Source organism: Myodes glareolus, chromosome 24, assembly GCF_982192425.1.
Source record: "Myodes glareolus chromosome 24, mMyoGla1.1, whole genome shotgun sequence".
Taxonomy (NCBI): Eukaryota; Metazoa; Chordata; class Mammalia; order Rodentia; family Cricetidae; genus Myodes; species Myodes glareolus.
In genome coordinates this window covers 11242112-11258100 of record NC_142049.1, presented here as the reverse complement: position 1 = coordinate 11258100, position 15989 = coordinate 11242112, and positions in this window count along the sequence as shown.

Below are 15989 nucleotides of genomic sequence, written 5' to 3'. Positions count from 1 at the left end.
TTTACCTCATACAGAAGCCACCTTTCAAAAACAGGGAAGAGGAAGAACAATGGGGATTACTGTGACTAGTGACAAAGTACTGAATGGTAGAGAGTGTTTTCTCGGTGAAGCCCCAGGTTCAGTCTCTAACACCAAGAGAAACAAACATAGCAAAAAATGGCATGGTTCTTAACCCTGCTTTATGAGCTTGTTAGTGCTGACTTTGGCTACTTAAAAGATGAATGGGGATTCTTTGCCTTTCTGTGCCTGCTGTGACAAACTTTAAAGATGAGAATAATTGATGCTTACTTTACTAACTGATGTGGTCAATCCAGTCTGGCCGAGACATTTTTTATTCACCCCATACTGTAGTTATTTGAGCTCTGGAAGATTGCTTGGAGATTTTTTCCAAAGAGTTTGCTACTGACTTGTGTCTTTCTTCTTTCCTTTCCTTTCCTTTCCTTTCCTTTCCTTTCCTTTCCTTTCCTTTCCTTTCCTTTCCTTTCCTTTCCTTTCCTTTCCTTTCCTTTCCTTTCCTTTCCTTTCCTTTCCTCTCCTCTCCTCTCCTCTCCTCTCCTCTCCTCTCCTCTCCTCTCCTCTCCTCTCCTTCCCTTTCCTTTCTTTTTCTTTTCTTTTCTTTCCATTACTTCTCTTCCCTCCCTCCCTCCCTCCCTCCCTCCCTCCCTCCCTCCCTCCCTCCCTCCCTCCCTCCCTCCCTCCCTCCCTCCCTCCCTCTCTCTCTCTCTCTCTCTTTCTTTCTTTCTTTCTTTCTTTCTTTCTTTCTTTCTTTCTTCTCAGTGCTGAGGACTTAATCCAGGGCTCTGTGCACAGTCTGCCAGTGTTGTGCCACCAACTATGTCTTTGCCATTCATCTGAGATCATGCAACTCAAAGAGAAGAAAGGAAGACGGAAGGGCTTATAACGGCTGGGAAATGTGGCTCTCCTCTAGCCCTCCAGGTGAGCTGGTGGACACAAGACAATAACCAGTGCTGTGGGTTAGTGGCTAAGCAAAAAGTCAGAGTTCATTGAAATTTCTTTACATTCTTTCACCAGTCCCCATGCTCCTCGAATATTGTCCCCAAAGGCACCACACAGATAACATGGAGACCTAGTTTCAGACTTGAGGTGGCTAAGTAGTTTCACCTGCACAGAGACCTTTTGATGAACGCCTGGCCCACTTTCTGACAAGGCATCTTCACGAGGAAAGATGTGCACATGTGTGTGTTTCTCCTTGCCTGAAGACGTATTTAATCTGGTCAGATGGTCAATGATTCTTGATCATGTTTGGAAAAGAAGCGAAAGACTTAGGGCTTCAGGCTAACTCTTTTCAAGCATATCTTTATTAAAATAATATACAAAAGGAAACACATATTTAATGAAGAAATGTATGCATGGGAATATGTTCAACTACACAGCTGAGCATACAGACCAACACTGAGTGAGATATTACTAGAGCCATGAAGCATCAGGTCACTTCCTTGTTCAGTCTTAGGCCTGCTGTCAACGTCAGTCTCCTGGAATGTTATTTCACTTCTCTCCAACAAGATTCTGAAAACTGTAAGTTTTTAAAAATTTTTTTCTGTATGCATATTGTCCTATTATTACTATACCTCATAATGAATTCTATGGAAAATTATTGAGCTATGAGTCAGCATTTTGTCCAAAGCCCTGGTATTAAAGGAGAAATGGCAGAAAACTTTCCATTTCCAAATGATTTTCATTTTCTAAACTTACCTGTCAGACTTAACCCCTTAGATATACAATAGACCCTGGATTCTTGTGGGAAATTGGACTGTTGTTTATGCTAAAAATCTGTGGAAGTTCAACTTCCTTACAGAAAATGGAACAGGGTTAGCAAATAACTTATGTCCATATTGTCACACAATCCAAATCAATTGTCAAGTAAATGGTTGTTGTACTCAGTATTTGAGAAACCATAAAAGTGAAAATTTCTGTTATCTTCAGCATCAATACAGGACATTTTTAACATATTTTTGATCTGTGGTTGGTTGAATCTCTGAACACAGGACCCACGTGTCCACAAATGACCGAGTGTCTGCACCTCTCAGAAGAGAGGCATATTTTACATAGAGTCCAGTTCAACAAAGCTGGAGTTGAAAGGTGATCATATTTAAAGAGGTTAATTAGTTTTTATATGCAGTAGCTAATTTTCAGCCACTTCAAATTTAGTCTTCAGCTTCAGATGTCTTTTAGGGTGATACTTCATGGAAATTCCCATTAGTGTTTGCTTAAGTGGGTGATGGATATTAGGTAAGCAATTGCAACACTCTGGGGAAGAAAAGGAGACAGAGCAAGTAGCAACAGGGAAAGTGAACTGATGTGCCAAATAGTCTTATGAAAGTTGGGTGGGATGAGAACTTTCTGGAAAGTAGCTCCTCTGTTCTCTTGTCCTTCCTTCTCTAAATCATAGCAAAAACTCACAGAAGTGTTTAGTTTCTTGACAAAGCCTGTCTCTAACTGTTTTATTTGCCTCCGACCTGTTCTGATCACGCACAGGTGAGCCTGTCCTGAAACATTGCCACACACCAGCTATGAGACTTCATACACCAACACAAAGGGAATCCAGGCAAGTGGAGATTGGGAAGAGAACGGACCAGGGGAAACATCTGTTTTAATTTAGATAACCAGAGTAAATGAAACAGAAAAATTATGGATGGCATCTGAATAGGTGAGAAGAGGAGGGGTTGTAGATTGTCTTTTGAATAACATTGTAGTTTGGTTAAACACAGGAGATCCTTCTCTTTGTGACCATATGTTTTGGGGAGACTTTCTTTGGTTTAAATTTCTTGGTTTCCTATCAAGGAAGACTAACTGCATAATAGGTTTCTGGTGTCTGATTTCTAAACTATGGAGACAGACTATGCTTAGAGTCTACCGTGTGACAGTGTGATTTCAAGGGCACTAACTCTTCTGTTACATGTTTACTCGAAGTCTTGACCCTCACACAAGACACTCTAGTCTCACTGACATCAATCACTATCTCAAATACTGCTTGAAAATATAAATTCTGGTACAAAAAGCAACAAAAGTAGTTCTAGTTGAATCCCACAGGAAACAAACGAAGGGCGTGGGAAAGGCTGAGGGTTGTGCCTGTCAGTGTTTCTTGAGAACAGAGATTACAGCCAAGGGGAACTTCCCTGATCCTGGAGAAGGAAAGCAAAGCATTTAAAGTCAATAGAAAGAAAGACCAAAAGGCGTGAGGGTTCAGATGATGGCAGTGAATAGGAAAATATCCCCTTTGAGTCTTCCACTAATGACTTGGCCTTTAGAGTTTTGGTTTCTTTATCTGTGAAGAGGAACCAATACAAATCACTTTGGAGATTCCTGGTCAAATAGAAGAGATTCTTCTTTGCCAGATGAGTCAACATTTTAATTACAAAATGGTGTAAGTTTGGAATTTCAAGAAATATATAACATAGCATAATCAAACTATCTTTTCAGCTATCCACTCAATACATCTTTATATTTGCATTTTAACAAAGCCTTTGTGCCTAGGGCTGAATGCAGAAAAGTAAGGAATATTTAATAAATCAGTTTTCAGAGGTTAAGCCACCATCTGTATTTCCTCTATGTTTCCACGCTTGCCTTTCGTTGTGGGTGTGTTGCTTTCCCTCTCCTTTCTTGCTTTTTCTCTGTAAGGATGAGAATGGGAGATGAGTCTTCCCAAGCTCATAGCTCATGGACATGATCTGATTCATAGTTCAAAAGGCTAAGATAACATCATTCTTTTTACCATTTTTCCTTATTATTTACTTTTATAAAACTTTTATAAAATTGAAAGGTAATTTGAAGCTGTGCCTGTGATTAGATTCACAAACGAGGGGTAAATAAACCTATATCCTTGCAGGAAAAGAAGGAAGGTTTTAGGTCACATGTCAATCAGTCGTGGCTCTGATAGCCTCCAGGAACATTCCATCTCTAGAGAGAGAAGTGTGAGCATCATATTTCATAGGCAGCACCAAGCAGAAGGGAGAGGGAAATGGCTCAGCAGTTTAGAGTGCTTGCAGTGCAAGCATAAGAACTAGCCTTCAGATCCCCAGAGATCCATAGAAATGCCAGCTGGCCTACCTGTAATTGTAGCTTTGGAAAGTGTAGACAGGGCATCCCTGGAGAAAGCTGGCTAGCAAGACCTGCCATCTCAGTAAACTGTAGGTTTGGTTGGGAGACCCTACCTTACTGAATAACCTTTAAGAGCCATCAAAGATGATTCAAGATATCAAGGTAAGGCCTCCACATACATGTATACAAGTGTGCATATGTGCTCAAACTCATGCATACTACAGCATAAAAAATGAGAATAAATTGACAAGAGGCAGGACAACATTTATTAGCCAGCCGTTCACAGAAATTCCTATGTCAAGTAACTTTGAGGTTGGCTTGCTAACATTATGTGGCATGTATACCTTTTATGTTCCAAACATGACTGTCCTTTGTTTTTATAGGTTGAACAGATAAAACTCAAACTGACAGAAAATTCAAATTTTAAATCATATTATATTTGTTTCAGTCAGTACCCTGTACTGCTTAGGCCATTAAATCACTACAGTGCATATCCATGTATTAGTGTCAAGATTATATTTCCTTGAAAAAATAACTAACCCAACAAATAAAACTAACCAAAGCAATAACTCAAAATAACTGAGCAGCTTAGTGATTAGAAATATTGAGTTATCTCTATTTCTTTTCTTTCAGAGTTCTCTTAAAGGCAGGCAGCTCCATGCACTAACTTATATTTCCTGACCTAGTTTTCAGTTTCTGTGAATCCTCCTGAAATAAAACATTTTTTGTAAGTTTACTTCTTAAAGTATGAGATAACTGACAACTTCCAACTTGCTTTATTTTCTTTCCACCTCTTCTTTCTGTCTCCCTTTCTTTTTTCTGGTGAAATTTACTCTTTCAAACCTTAAGCAGTGTTTCTCAGCTTTAGTAAGCTGAGTTTTTTCAATTATATTCACCCATGAATGTGTGTGTGTGTGTGTGTGTGTGTGTGTGCACATGTGCACATACACATGCCTCTTTCCAATAATGCATGCAGAGGCCAGAGTTGAACATTGAACTGGCTACTCTGCCATTCTTTGCCTTACCCGATTAAGATAGAGGCTGTCACTGCAATTAGAGCTTGCTAAACTTTTGGCTAGGCTTGCTTTTGCGAATTCTAGCAATCTTCTTATAGCGGTTCCACGTATGAATGGCCATGCATGCCTGGCATTTTTTCGTAGTTGCTGGGGATTTAAACTCAGCCTCTAGCTTTCTTGCCAGCAGCTTTTACACAATCAGATCTCTGTGAGCATCCTCTGATCATTACTAAGTTATTCACAAATATTTCCCATTCTTCTTTTGTTTCAAAAACTTGTACTCCCATCTTATTTGCTGTTAAGAATACCAGTGGAAGCAAGGAATCTGAATGTAGGTGACATGTGGTCATTTTTGAGCTGATGTTTCTAGAGCCATGCTTCTCTTGTGTCTCCATTTTCCTTCTCAAAGGAGTTACTGAAAGTTCAATCCACAACAACTTAGGTCTTCCAGAGAGTATGTGACCTGCTAGACTGACATGTACAGAAAGTGGGGAGAGAGTTGGGGAGGGAGGGAGGGAGAGAGAGAGAGGGAGATAGGGAGGGAGGGAGAGAAAGAGGGAGATAGGGAGGGAGAGAGAGAGGAAGGGAGGGAGGGAGGGAGGGAGGGAGAAACGGAGAGAGGGAGAGATTTATTGATCAAATTTACCTACATTCCTTTCCCTCTCATATGAAGGGGGAAGGGGAATAGTGGATGTTGTTTGGCGTACAGTACCACCTAGCTTGCTGCAGTGAGACAGCCGCACTATACAGTCAAAGACGTTATCATTTCTGCAAATGCTTCTTTCTACTCACACTTTCAAGGTCGTGCAAGTATGTGCCATCTACTTATGGTCAGATCTCCTCCCTGTATATTGCTAATGGAATTCTAGGAAGAATCTATTTTTCATCACCAATAACCCCATTTAAGTTCTTCACAGAAAAATGTTATGCTATTCAGGCTTAAAGGATAAAATAAGTCATTTTTCTCACAGTCAGAAATTAGAAGACTCAGGTATTTCAAAGATAGGCTTATCCAATATTACAGAGCTGGGTTTCTCTTTAATTGCAACCCACAATCCATTTTTCAGATCCTTGCGCCTTATAACTCACTCTATTCTTTTGTTCATTTCACTATTTTAAATTTAATGTATGAGAGTTGGTTAATATTTGCTGGATACTGAAGCAGCCAAGGGTGAATTTCAATGAACTTTTTAAAAACATGGGACCAGTCCTGCTTTGAAGTACATTAGTTTGCTAGGATTGTCCTTGATCAAATACTATAACCAGGTGGCCTCAAAAATAGGAATTTATTTTTCCATATTTCTAAGGGTTGGAATCCAAGATCAAGATGTCATTAGGGTTGCCTTATTTCAATGTCCCCACCTATGTCATACAGATTGCTTGCTTCACAGAGTGCCATCACATGGTCTTTTTCTGTATATCCTAGCTCTGTGCTTGGCTATATTTTCCCTTGTCATTGGTATGCTTGTAAAATGTACTAGAACCCACTCTGAAAGCTTCATTTAGAAACTTAGGCTGTCTATCCCCAGGTGGATCTGACAACTGAAGATCTTGTGTTAAGCCTCTACTAATTGTGTCTGAAGAGGGATGCTGTCAGATACCAAATTCACATTATAGAGCAATTTTACTGACACAAATGATCATTTATTTCTCTGTCCTTTCCTTTTTTCTTCCAAAGGTTTCTGAGAGTTTGCTGGTGGTTATGACCTTCTAAGGGCTCATCTCTAAAAGAAGGAACAGGTGACAGCATTATTACAATGCAATACCTGCCATTCCCTGAGCCCTATGAAGCATGAAGAAGGAATTTTATGTCACAAAGAGAGAGGAGAACATACAATACCTTACACGCTGACCATTTTTGCTTTTCTTTTCAGAAGATATTACTGTGTGATTGCTACTCTATCCCAGGAGACAAAGCATTGTAGTATGAAGCACAGTTACAGAGCACAAGATTAATGTTCCAACTAATTATCTGGGAAATGAGCTCTAAAACAAGATTGTCCTATAGAGTCACTCGCGAGTGGATATTCTCTAAAGATACCACCTTTTCTTAAAGCGGTGTGCTCTTCATATTTGATTGACTCTGAAGTCTTCCAGATCAGAACGAAGATGAATTTCATATATAGTATGTAATTAATGTTTATACAATTCATATGCCTGAAGATGGTAAGACATATTTTCATATCATAATGGGTAAATAATACTTGTTTCTTTCAGTAGGCTTTTTAGATACTTAAATGCATCAAGGTTTAATAAAGTCATGATCAAAAAAAAAGCAGTGTTTGGAATTCAAAGGGAGACATAACTATATAGCCACAGAATTCAGGCTCTTGCAGACCAGCTCTGGGGAGAACGAGAGAAAATGTAGTTAGGAAAGAAAGCCAGGTTTGATAAATAAGTAACACCATCCTCATATGTGAAGGGTGTTGGATAGAATGTGGGAGGAGATTGCTATGTAGAACCCTATGAGCTTTCTAAGAAAAGCAAATTGTACTAATGGAGCAATTTATTCTGAGTACAAAACATCCTGGGGATTCTTAGATGCCGGAAAATTAGCACAGTTGCCATCCGAGTTCCTTGTCGAGCAGTAGAGAAGGTCTCAGCATCTGGATTTTGATAATGGAGAAGTTATGAAGCTAACAGGCTCTGTTCACCTGGGGAAATTTCTTCCTTTTACCTTTATTTTAAGGAAATTTCCCCAGCCTGGTGCGTTTACTCCTAAAGTCTGGTTATTATATTGGCGGTGGGAGTCTCACTGTTTACCAAAGATGTCTACTGTAGCATCTGTAAAAATCATAAAGGACATGTATATAGATTGACAGATATAGATACACAGACAGACAGAGAGGTATATAGACAGACAGACAGACAGACCGACAGACAGATGATATATAATTGTGATAATACAAGGTCAGAAAATGTGCTATTTTTCTCTTCCTTGAATCTGTTGATCACATCAGACATTCAGCAAACATTGAATAAATGAATGAATTAGTGGTAGATGTGAGCATTCAGAATGAATGAATTAGTGATATAAATGTGAGCATCCCAAAGTAAATGAGTGAGAATGAGTTATGCTGTTCTTAGAATTCATAAACCTGAACTTTGAGTATTTGATTTACTTTCATACTTTTAATGAATTAGCTTTTGGATCTTGATTGTTTGCGAATGTGTTTTGTTTGCACATCACATGTGTACTTAGTGCCTTTGGATACCAGAAAGTTTCAGATCTGTGGAACTGGAGCCACAGATGGTTGTTAGCTGCCATGTGGTGCTGGTAATCCAACCCAGATCCTCTGGAAGAGTAGACAGGGTTCTTAAATCTCTGAGTCATCTCTGCAGCTACAATATTGAGTATTTTAATAATTGCATACAGACAAGGGCTGAAATCATACTAAGGCTCTTTGGCTATCAAGAGAAATTCTGATTGCCTTTCCTTTTAGACACTTTTTTTTTTTGTTTCGACACATTTGTTTCTATTTCTTCTTTCTCTATTTTCTGCAAACCACCACTACTCTTCCCCAGCCTTTCTCTGAGAAACAAAAGAGGAAGTGAAATTGATTTACGTATTACTGAGGTTTTCACAATGAAAGAATAACATGGAGCCATTATGCCTTATACATAGCAGAGCCATTTTGCAGTTTCCGTAGCCTACTACCTAATTACCCGTTTCAATCCTATTGAGAACAGAGCGAAATCTAAGAGCCAATCACATCCACAGTCAGAGTTACTGGCAACAGGACCAGCAGCTGGTCAGAATAGTGAGAAAGTAGATAACCCGGAAGGTGCAGGCAGTCTGTGGGTCACATAACTTTCTACTGCTCTTCCACAGAGCTGCCAGCTCACCCAGAGACAAGGGACAGCGTTAGAAAGATCACACAAGATTGGTAACGGAAGCCCGCATGTAAACCTGGATCCCGGGAAGGGATTATTGAGAGAAAACCAGAAGCATCCATTTGCTCGCTTTCCCCATCCTCCTGCAAGATGTGTTTTGAGAGCTCGCCAGCGTGAGCCAACTATTGTTGCCCAGCAGTCAAGCAGAATACAATTTGCTGCCTGAGAAAAAGCAGTGCGTGTGGGAGGGAACACAGCACTCTTTTGTGGGTTGTGGGTCGTTACTGCACAGCAGAGGATTCAGTTAAAGCAAGCATTGCTTCAGCGGCATTTGTAAAGAATGAGAACACCTGACTCAAGCAACCAGAACTGTGTCTCCCTCCTTTTAATCCTCCTGTTTATTCTGTTCAGTTTGTTCCCAAGGATCTGGGGTATAATTTGATCCTGGTGGAAGATGTGATGTCATGAAAGCCAAATTCAAGAGATTGAATTTAAAAATAAAAAAGGAAATAAATGTGGGCTATACAAAAACAGAGGAAATGGTTTTGAGGCAAGGAGGAGAGAGGCTGGGTTAGGCACAGGGTATGTGGCATGTAAAATGTTAAGATCCAGGGGCTGTGCTGTTTGGCCTGAGAAGACAAATCTGTTTGCTTAAAGAGAAAGGAAAAAAGGAAAAAAAGGAAAAAAAAAAGAAAAATCAGAGGAAAGGGGGTTGATTAAAATCAAGAGTAGCCCTCTGACACCAAGGTCAGGTCCACAGCTATTGCTTCATTGTTTAGAAGTCAGCTGATGCGCTCATCTAAGAAGAAAGCCATCGGAGACGCTCCCCCCTCTGTAAGCTCTCAGCTTGTCCATGGGTTGGAATTATATTCAAATCAGCAGGACTCTGACAACTTGTGAGGTCCCTAGATGATTTTCTTATGCCACAGAACACTGCTGCCACTGTAACATCCTAAGCAACTCAGCAGTTTTCTTTAGTTCAGCGGCTTAATGACCCACTGCTAAATTCATCCCCAAACTCCATGGTATTTAAATTTCTGAAGGCTAACAGATTTTCGTAGTATCTTCTGCAAGCATAAAGACAGGAATTTCGATCAGTAGATCTTACATGGGGCCTCTTCAGAATTTCTAAAGCTCAGTGTGGCTAGCACAGCCTCCACGAAGACCACTCATGTCTTTGTTTGGTTTTGACTGTGGGGGAGTATTTAAGAGCTCGGGGTTTGGATTTAAGAAAACACCAGCATTTACCTTCTACTGGCTCATTGAGTCCTGGCAGATTTGCTTACTAACCTTCCTAATGCAATTTCCCCAAAGTCCTATTAAGTGAGAAGAAATTAGATTTACAGTACTATATAATACATTGACTTCAATAGGCTAGCAGTGCAAGGTACCCAGTTATCTCTTTCTCATGAGAGCTACTCTGATTCCTTCCACTCACTTCCTCACTTCTATTGAATCTTACAAGAGTTCTGACCTTCCCAGCTCTTTCAAATTAGTGCATCTCCTTTGACTCCTTTTCCCTTTCTACCCAGCTGTTCTGTAGTCCATCATGTAGACTCCAAATTTTGTCTTCATTACATATTCATGGAGCATGTTTCTGCGTGCTAGGGTTTGCGATGAGTCAGTATAGTACAGTATAGTCAGTCAGTATAGACAGTGCCGGACTTACTAGTCTTTAAAGGCAGATATTAAAACAAATGTACTCAAATACATAGGTAAATGCATACATACCTTTATGTACATATTGGCGAGGATGCAAGCATGAGGATTTGAGTTCAGATGTGTGGCATTCATGTAAAAAAAAAAAACCAGGTGATGTTGCCTGTCTGTGCTTGTAATCACAGCACGTTGGGTGAAGTAGGGTGTAGACAGTTAGATTTCTGGAGGCCATTGGCTAGCAACCCTAGCTGAATTGATGATCTCCAAGTTTAGTGAGAGATACTGACTCACAAAATAATGTGAAAATGGCAAAAGAAGACACCGGATGTCACCCTCTGGTTCATAAACATAATAGGCATACAATATACACCCACATGAATACAAGCATGCACTACACTATACAACAGTACACATTTGCATGCATGTACACACATAGAGACACACACACACAGGAAGCAACAAGCCAATGTGAAGAGTGTATAACCTATGGCTTCCTCTTTCTTGTAAATCCAAGTGTAGATTGTTTCAATAGAATCCTTCTGTGACTGTTACTCCATTCTTCCACATCCTTGTCCACGCTGTGGTTGTAAGCTATGGTCAATGGGTGTAGTTCCACTTTACCATTGCTTGACTCTTTAAAAATGATTTCTTTTATGTTTTGACATTATAATATAATTACTTCATTTCTTCACTTTCTTTCTTCCCTGAAAACCCTCTCACATGCTCATTCTTACAGTTTTTCAAATTCATGGCCTCTTCTTTTTTCATGAATTGCTGATACATACATATGTATAACACTAAATTGATAGACCTTCTTCAGTCTGTATAAGTTTTTAACTAGTAAGATAAAGGGAAGTTGAGGTCAAAGTTGTTACTTCCTTTGTCAATACCATAAGCTGCCTCTTTTCTGCATAAGGGATTTTCCATAATATTTCCTCATATTTTTGTATAATGATCAGAGATTTGGGCTACTTTCAATTTAGTCTGTGCTGTTAACACATTTATTTATCATTATTTTCATAAGTCTATGTTCTTGTTAGTTTTTGTCACCTTGGAACAAGGTGGGGTCATCTGAGAAAGTGTTTCTTTAACTTGGCCTGTCGGCATGTTTTTGAGGGCATTTTCTTGACAACTGATTGATGCAGGAGGGCTCAGTTTACTGTAGACAGTGCCACCCCCACCGGATGTTCTAAGAAAGAAACCCAAGCAAGCTCTAAAGAGTAAGACAGCAAGCCTCCTCCACGGCCTCTGCCTCCGTTCCTTCCTACAGACTCCTACTCTGACTTCCCTCAGCAGTGGACTGTGACTTGTGTCAGTCAAATAAATCCTTTCCTAGCCAAGTTGATTATGATATGAATGTTTTATCACAGCAACGGAAAACAAACTGTGGCAGTCTATATAGCAAATTAAACAAACATCTGAGCTACTCGCGCGTGCCGACCTCTGTGGTATAAATATAACTACAGTGGTTGGATTCACGATACTAATGTAATAGAACAACACAGAGCACAGAATTCAGAACATGTGGTTGATCACATCAATAAATTGTATTTATGCCCCAGAAATACTGTGAGGGAAAAAAACTTAAAGAGAATAGATGATGTCATGTATAGTGCCACACACTTGTAGTCCCATCTGCTTAATAGATTGAAATAGTAGGATCACTTGAACTCATCAGTATGAGACCAAACTGAACTAGACAGAGGAACCTCCTTAAAAAAGAGGCAGAAGGAAAGAGAAACAATTATAATTATATGCCAATAGCTAGAATGACCAGATAATGGTATAATAAAAATTATTAAAATAGCCAATTAACAAGTTGTGGGTTTTTAAAAATACAGTTTATTTCATTGTAAATTCTTAGTTCTGAATAAGAGATATGTTTATCAGAAAAGGGAAAGATTCCTGAAAAATTAATAAAATTTATTACCAGTGTATTATTAGCAAGAGCAATAGTCAAAGTCTCCGCCTTGTTATAGTTCATAGCCTAGAAATGAAGTCAGAGAAGTAAATGAGTTTGAAACTTGAAATAAGGACATGTGCGCTAAAGTTTGTCAATGTGGTGGGTAGGACTTTGGCTCCTCATGTCTACTTTGTGTCTATGTCCTTGAATACATTATATCTGATGGCAAAGAGACTTTCTAAATACAATTAAGGATTTGAAGTTGTTAACTTTTAGGCAGAATGCCTTCGTTTATCTATGTGGGACTAATAAAGCACAGGAACACATACTGCATATGAGAAAGGTAAGGGCAGAAAGCGGAGCTTCAAACCTCGGGGAGTCAGTGAACACTGGCTTTGTATGGTGAAGCAGGCGTCAGAATACAATCCTATAAGCACGAGGAGCTGTGCTCTGCCAATAAACAGGAAGTCCATAAGCTCATCTTTATAAGAGAGCTGTCACTAGTACCTCCATTATAGTCAAATGAGAACAGAAAAAAACATAATCCAGCCACACTGTGTCAACATCTAGAGAATGCCTAAGAAATCACTGTTGCTTACAACTTTCACAATTATAATAATTTGTCCCACAGCAGCAGAATCTGGTACAATTACTACTATTATTTAATGAATCAAAGAATGAGCCGTGCAGAAGGTGCTGGGAGAAGAATGTTCTAGTATTCAGTGATATAGAGGTGTTGAATATGCCCGAGGGACAGACACAGGAGAAAGAGACACAAGGAAAGTTTAAAAAGAAGCATGCATCTTATGAAAAGCCTTTTAATCCAGGAAAGTGTTGTGAATACTTTTCAAGATCCAAGGGACTCACAAGTGTTCAAGTGTGAGCAATTTGGTTTAGTAAGGAAGGCATAACAAGGGCATAGACTACATGGGGTAGGGCAGGACAAGTACAAGACCTTTTCTTTATTTATTTGTGGGGCTAGGATAAGCATGGCGAGGAAGAAAAGGAATCAAGAGGCAGATCACGGTTGCTGACCTTTGTCTACTTTTTCTTCTTGCATTATGTGCCTCTTCCCCATTCAGTTAAGAGTTACTTAGTACAGCATAGTCTGGGCATCCAGACCTTAGAAGGAAGAGGCTCGGCTGCCTCTTACTTCCAGATGTTATGCAAGATGGGATAATATGTACTTTATTTTTTAAATTAAAAAATAAACACAAATAGCTAGCTCTGTCACTTTGGGGTGAAAAGACAAAATCAGGAGGAGAACTTGTTGGAGAAAAGCGCTTCACTGGGAAGGGAAGGGGAGGAGAGGAGAGATGAGGAGAAAAGGACTAACATTCATGGTATGCGCATGTGAACAAAAACGTAAAATAAAAACTCCTTCTTCCACTTCCAAAATACTTGACCTTGAGCAGGGCGCTTGACCTCTCTGATTTTCACTTTCCTGATCTGTAAATAGCAGCAATAGGTATTTCAGATAGCTATAGGAAGAATCAACAGCTTTCAAGGTTAAAACTGCCTTGCTAAAATGATACACCGTCTTGCTCTCCCTCTTCCATGATCTTCAGTTCATTTGACATTTTTCCTTCCTCCCCCCTTTTCTCCCTCACTCCCTCCTTTCTTTCCCTCTTTTGTTCCCTTCATAAATTAGTTCAACAAATAATCACCAACGATTCACTGTCTATTATTCATAAAGATTCATGTCTATATTTTGCATGAATGACTATACAGACACATGAGCACATGTGTGTGTGTGCATGCACAATTACCTGTCCACCAAGGATTTACTCTTTGAATGTTAATCATAAATAACCACAATGACGCTAGTTTTAAGGGTCAAGAGAAAATTCATCACAAGAGTCATTAGATAAGGCCTGTGCTTACATTTGTATCGGTGGTAGCTGAGAGCATAAGAGAGGAAAACATAAGCAAATAGACATGCATTTACTTAGAAAACATGCTAGTATGTTGTCTTGGTTGATTTTTGACTTCTCAAGGTTTTCTTTCACATTTTCCCAGTTTTCTGTAGTAAATAATGTTTGTTAATAGAATAACCTAACACGTTTCAGCAAAACCACAATCTGATAAGTAACATGAAAGTGTACACGCTGGAAGCTGTAGGTGTGCACGCACCATTTTCTTTTCTTCAGAATTAAATGGTGCTTGAGTTGAGTTTCTTGTCTTAACCCTGAAGGACAAATGAAGAGAGAGTCTAGAGAGTGCCAAGCTGGGAGGAGGACCCAGAGGAGTAAAAGGTCAGTGTAAACCCAAGTGAGCAAATGTTCCAAGTGAGAGGGAATCCTCTAATTTAATCACATGATGTATATGTATACCAAAATATCACGTCTTAGAAACATGTACCATTATTTGTCCATAAAAATTAAAAACAAAATAGCAGCAAATCTAAATTTGAGTAAAATCCTGAGTGCCACCATGATCTACCAATTGAAAGAGTCAAGAAGGGGATGTAAAAAAAAAAAAAAAACAAACCCAGGTCTGTTAACTCAGAAGGTTTCATTGCTTGGCTTAGTTCTAACATCTGCAAACCCTGAGATGGTATTTTTGAGGTTAGAGTTTGCTGCCTTCTACCCCAGAGGCTCATGGGAAAAACTGGCCAGTTGAGAAAGAGTCTCAAGAGCAGACAAGCACACATAAGCTAACATTGAGTCATGTACGCAGCCACAAACAAGGCAGAGAAGACAAATCGTCTGAGAAAAGGGAAAGGCAGGTTGTTTTCTTTGTTGGTTAGTTGTTTTTTTTTTAATTTGGGGGTTTTGGTCATTTTTAGTTTTTGTGACTGCAGGAATTCTTATGATCTAAAAGGACTCAGGAATTACGAGAGAAAGCACAGAGCCTGAGAAAATCAGAAGAACATGATGTCAAGACAAGCTGGCTGGCAGTTTGAAAGAACTTGGCTGCTTTTCCATTCGTGCTAAGGAGTCATAAGGAGCAGGGAGAAATAAATCTCAGGCTCCTTTTGGCTGGTCGTTTGTCTCAATCAAGATCTGTGTTTTTATGCTTTGTTCAAATGAGCAAACACTTTCAAGATGCGGCTCTAAACCTTAAACTCCTCTTCCTTCATGTAGAAATACTAAGTGGTTTACTTCTTCCAAAAAAAGGGACAGATTTTTATCTTCCTCAGAGTAGAGAGCTACAAATCTGGACTCTGGGAGATTACAGCTCTCCTGGTTGGGGTCTTAATGGACATGAAGAAGGCACACTGTGATGAAGCTAAAGACAAGAGAAATTTTAATCGAGGTGGGAAAAAGAAGACAGAGAATAAGAGGGTGGAAGCTGTACAGTACTGTGGAGAACCTGGACCCAGTGACAAGTGTCGCAGCTTCGGGAGAGGCACGGTGTTATGGAGTTCATCACAACAGCATCTTTTCTCTCAAGAGACTTCTGAGGTCTGTTGCTTTCAGGCTTCAGATCTCTGTTCCCACCCCAGGGGGTTAAAGTGGTTAGATTTCCCTGAAGACCCTTTCATGTTCACACTTAGGTTTCACGTTCAGGGAAAC